Genomic DNA, 6,015 nt, shown 5'->3' with positions numbered 1-6,015 from the left:
AGGCGGACGAAGTATGTATATATATTAGCTATATTTCACCAATATCAGTACATTCCGATGTATGAATCAGCGTCTTGCACTGATAAAATATCCACTATGTTTATTCCTTGTCTACATTACTCTAAATGACAGAGATATTTTGAATTTAAACGTCCTAAAAAGACACGTTTCAGGGAAGTATTACGAAACTGGTTAATTCGGTAGAAACCGCAAAGATTAATGAACTACCTGCAGCTACCTATAAAATATACTTGTAACTATTATAATTGTTTGTTTGTTTGTAACACATTATTGTACAGTAAATTCATTTAAAATAACAGTATAGAACGATCTGAAGAAATACGTTGTACAATGGCGGACTTATCTGAAATGAGGGATTTCTTCTAGTCAACCTTTGAATGGCTGAAAGGAATTTTGGAGCGGTGGAAATAGATATACATGCATATTATATTGGTTATTTTTATTACGCAGTCTCTCAATCCCCCAATTCAAGCGGGGATCGAAATTACGCCGGCCTGAGCCGTGGTTCGAACCCCTAACGGTGCCCTCAAACTAAAGTCATATCCGTCAGGTGGGAGTTGGCCTTCAGGCGCTCCATAAGTCCTTCCGCGAGTTTTGGAGTGACATCTGCACTCGCTATCGTCCGGTGAAGCTGTAAAGACCAACTGCGGCGAACAGCATTAGAGTAGTCCGAAAAAAGTCTCTCAAGCAAGTAACATGTCTATACAGGTTACAAGATTTTTACGTTCGGAAACGTATCAAAATATATGCGTTCAGAAATCACGATTCATAACAATAATAATATGTAACTATAGAGAATATACGAGACGGGTTTTCAAAGTTTTGTCCTATATCCATTGTACTTCGTCATGGGCACTAAGCCGTACTGCATGGCCAGAATCCTGTCATCCTTGTAGCTAAGGTCAAGCGACACCTGAGATCCTGATGGATTAATAAGGAGAAGGTCGTGCTGCAAACCTAACTATATTATATACTGTTTAAGTTTGACGCGGTCATTATTTATAAGTATAATCAGTAAAATATCGGGAACTCAATTATATTTGACCCAAAAAATTAGTGCTTGTTGGTAGTTTGTATTCACACGTTTCGACTTGTAAATGTAAACTTACAAGGATTATTTAAAAGAGCAACACACAAGTTTCTTGCTCGTTCTTCTTGTGATGAGACAGCTTTCCGAACGAGTGGTAGATAAAAAACAAATTGTTATGACTATTCAAAAGTGCTTAAATTAAGTTTATTTGAATAAAAGATTTTCTATTCTATTCTATTCTATTCAACAAAAATAAAACGTGGTAAGATCCCGTGATTTACTAATTATACTAACTATATATATATAGTACGTTTATATATGTTTACTAGCTGTACACGCGACTTCGTCGGCGTGGAATTTAACTTTATTTTTCTAAAATAAAAGTAGCGTAAGTTACTCCTTATTACATCAGATACCTACCAAGAAAGTCCCGTCAAAATCGGTCCAGACATTTCAGAGATTAGCCGACAGACAGACAGACAGACAGACAAAAATTGTAAAAAATGTTATTTTGGTGTATGGCCCGTATTTATATTCATATGCATGTAGTATAAAACGGTTATTTCAATATCACAAACAGCCACTTTGTATAATTATAAATTTGTGTGTGTATAATTTTATTTATATGTATAAATTACAAAAACTATCAATGAAAATAGGTGTATTTTTATTGTATATATGTATATAGGTCAACTAAAACCTGTTCTTATGAACAATAATTTAACAGTTGTATAATTAATGCGATATACCTAAGATGATGGTAGGTAATTTAAAAATAAGTTTTTATAAGTGTAAGAGATCGTTTTAAGCGATAAGGCCGCCTTTTGATTAGCTATGTAATATTATCTTATCTCTTTTAATATTTTTCTGTGCATAGTAAAGAGTTATTATTGTATTATGTACCAGAAACATACTATTTATCTGAAGAGCCAAACTGACCTATAAAAGATAGGATAGATGGTAAATCAAGATTCTATTCTGAACAAAGTATCTAATTATGATCTTACTGATATTAGTATATTATAAACGCGAAAGTTTGGAGTTTGATGAATGGATTGATAAATGTTTGTTACTCTTTCACGCAAAAACTGCTGAACGGATTTTGATGAAACTTTACAGTTATATAGCTTCTACATTAGAATAACACATCGACTATCAATTTAAAAAATTAGACAATAGAATTTTTATTAAAAACGAGTTAATAAAAATTCTATTATATTCTATTCTATTCTCCCGTGCCGATCTGCCACGTCATGCGTCATGCCACTATAGTGACAGAGCTGGGCAGTATTTTCTGAAAAAAAAGTTAGATATGGTAATTTTGTTGCGAGAATTCCTTTAATAGTATCTACGAAATGGTTGCTAAGGTAAATAACATTTTCCGGTCCGAACGGATCATCTCAACCCACTAGGAACTCGTTTGGAACTTACGCGCTTGAAATCAAAGTCTAAAAACATTGCATCACAATACCATTAGCTAATTTGGTTATTCCTTTCTTAATGGCGTGAAACGGGTTTTTGCTGTGCTCGAATCGCAATGGAATTTATACTTTTCGTTTTTTTTTTACGTCGGCTCTCAAATTTTGGCCGTCGAGATTTTTGAGGCCCAGTAGTTTACTAGTTAATATCGACCAAAAAGGTCGTGGGTTACACTAAACAATACTCTTAATTTAAGTATCTTGGAAACAGAGCCATCTTTCGTGTTGTATTTACATATTTACAGTAAAATTGGAAATTCCAATCTACGGTCATCACAACTTTGAACGTTGTATTGCCGCTGACTATCCCGTTTGAGATAAATGTTGTGAGGTAAAATATGTTATTTAATAATATATAAAAATACATGTATATTGATTAAATAAATAAATATATCAAGGTCTATCAACACTTTTTTATCCTTATATATTTTTCTTCTATTTATCACACATATAATTCATCCATTTAACTGATTCTTCATTTTAGATATTTGATTTGAATTTATCACGAATTTGAGAAAATCAAATGTAGTGATACGCTGCGGCACCAGCTGAAGCCTTTTCAGCATAGCGAATTATTAGTTTTTAAGTTTTCTTTTTTATCTGTACGCTTTTTTATGCTGAATAAATGATTATTATTATTATTAAATTATTTCAAGTTTTATTAAATAATAAAGCTGAAACTATCACCGTATCCAAAAGTTCTTCATAAACGCCTGATATTTTGTAATAGTGAAAACACACAATGTGTATTAGCATTGAGTTTGTTGCTAACATATTTCCTGAAGGAGTTTTAATTACCTAAGCTATTAGAATTTATTGGACGAAAGTAGACTTTATATAAAGTCGAATGCTTAGACATCTCTATGTCGCCTATTTCAGCCGCTAAGCAGCTTGTTTTGTAAGCTATGTATGAGATATGGTACGTATCGTATGGAGACAGCGTCACATATCAAAAAGTATTTCTAAAGTTATTCTTTATTTATATGTCACCCATATGTTGCACAATTATATCAGTTACGCTAAGGTTGCCTTTAAAAATGCTTTTAGCAATAAGGCCGCTTTATTGTAGTTATACAATTGTAATTGCCGGCCTCGGTAGTCTAACGGTCTAGCATACAGCCTTTCTTCCGGTGATCGCGAGTTCGTTTCCTCGCACGACACAAACATTTGTATTCATAAGTATGATTGTTTGGGTATTTACGAAAAAACATATATGCATACATTTATTTGTATTTTGTACTTATCTAGTATCCCTAACGCTAGCTTAATATGGGTCTAGATGGCGCTGTGTGAATTGTCCTGAAATTACTATTATTTATAAATGGTTCAATGTCATTTTCCTCTTTACATGAATACAAATATTCCAACTATGAAGAACAATCTATGAAGGTTGCCACTTACCACCAAATGGACGGTCAGCTTGTTTGCCATTCCATTTTGTGTACCTAAGTACACAAAATATGACACACAAAATTGGCGTAATAATTTTATAATAATCATGACTCGTCGGTAGTTTTTATAATTCAAGATGAATACAACATTTTTGGGGTACTTTTTTTAAAATCGTGAAGTACATGTGCGTGTGAGAAAGTCTAACCTAAGAAACATACACTGGTGAATAAGTATATGATTAAGTACTTTATATGTATTACGTTATGTGCTTCATTAAATATTATTTTAATTAATATGTAATTATTATTGTATTATAATAATAATAATAAGTAAGTTGCCATCTCCTCTCCTTAAGAGGGGAGATGAGAATTTTCTTTTAAGTTTAAGAAATGATAATAAAAACTCTTTCTTCTGCATAAAAAATAGGAACAAATAATTACAAAACAGAAAGAAAAAAAATATACGAACAAAATGGCGGGCTTATTGCTCAAAGCGATCTCTTACAGACAACCTGGGAGATAAAAGTATTGGGTACCGGTAAGGGAAAGGTAGGTGGCGCACTATAAAAAGATAGTTATCTTCTGTCGCGTTAATTTTTCCCGTAGGGGTGGAATTTATCAAAATCCTTTCTTAGGGGGTGCCTACGTCACAGTAGCTTTATGCGTGCAAAGTCTCAGCCCAATCGGTTTAAAATTGACAAAGTTTCAGAGAAACTTTCATCCCCTATCTTGTCCCCTTGGGGGTAGAATTAATCGTCGAAAGTGATGACATCTACCTGCATGCCAAATTTCAGCCCGATCGGTCCAGTGGTTTGGGCTGTGCGTTGATAGATCACTATGTCAGTCACGTTTGAGTTATATATATTTAGATGTACTTAGTAATATTATGTTATCTATGGTAATATATATTTTCTAGCTGAGCCGGCAAACTTTTTTTGCCATGTAAATTAATATTAAATGTTTTTTTTTTATGGGTGATAGTGCAATGGTGCACTCGTCTGCGCTAACGGTTTACGCTGGCGGGGCACCAGTGGAAGATGACATGAGGTGATGTCAGTTAGCCCATCGTGACAAATTCACCAAGAATTTATCACCATGGTTTCTATGGGGGACCGTGTGGAATTCAACCTGACATGGTATGTTGCTAGCAATGAGACCATCAGTCCACATTACTAACGATTCCTTTTCCCACCAATAAAAATTGATTACGATATATTCTTATCACTTAGACCCACATCAGTCCATTTTCAGACTTACAGAAATTTCATCAAAATAGGTTAAGCCAAAATGATTGCGGAAACATCAGTGTTACTACGGGAAAACCTAGTCCAATGACCCCTGCATACATTCGTTGCAGGTAAATGAACATAAGGTAGGTATTAAGAGAGAATGTGAATTTTTAAGTTTTTATGTATGTAAGTAGTTTTGTACAACCAATTTTTTTCTACGATAATATCAAGTGTGCTTAACAGATGGTCTTCAGCTATTATCGTATATTTAATAATACTAGCTGTGTCCGCGTTTTCACCTTGAAATTTATAGTCTATGTGTTATTCTGATGTATAAGCTATATGACTGTAAAATTTCATCAAAATCCTTACAGTAGTTTTTTATGTGAAAGAGTAAGACACATCCATCCATCGATCTATCCATATTCCATAGCCATAAACTTTCGATCAAATATAATAGTAAGTAATAAGTAAAGTATATTATATATGGACATTATTAACTGAGGCACTTGACATCGTCTGCATAAAATTAAAACATTTCCGAATTGTATCGATTGGACGAAAACACAGACAGAAATAAATGTTTAACTATAATTTACTTTACGTAAGTAAGTAAAGGTAATTGTATTCTCTTAAAATTTATTACTTATTTCACCTTAACTTCGCGACAAATGGTACCCTGACCTTAATCAAGGTCTAATCTATTTATATAATTATTATCAATTTAATTTTAATTTTTTTTTATGTTTAATTTGGTAAAATAGAGGTCCGGCAAAAAACCAGCGCCACACAGGAGCACCCTGTTATGTTGCCATACTCTGAACCCGGTCCTTTTTTATTCTTATAACAAAATTAACAATAATAAT

This window comes from Achroia grisella, unplaced genomic scaffold, assembly GCF_030625045.1.
Source record: "Achroia grisella isolate CSIRO2021 unplaced genomic scaffold, CSIRO_AGI_Agris_v1 utg821, whole genome shotgun sequence".
NCBI lineage: Eukaryota > Metazoa > Arthropoda > Insecta > Lepidoptera > Pyralidae > Achroia > Achroia grisella.
The sequence above is the reverse complement of the archived record's forward strand: the minus strand, read 5'-3'. Positions refer to the sequence as shown.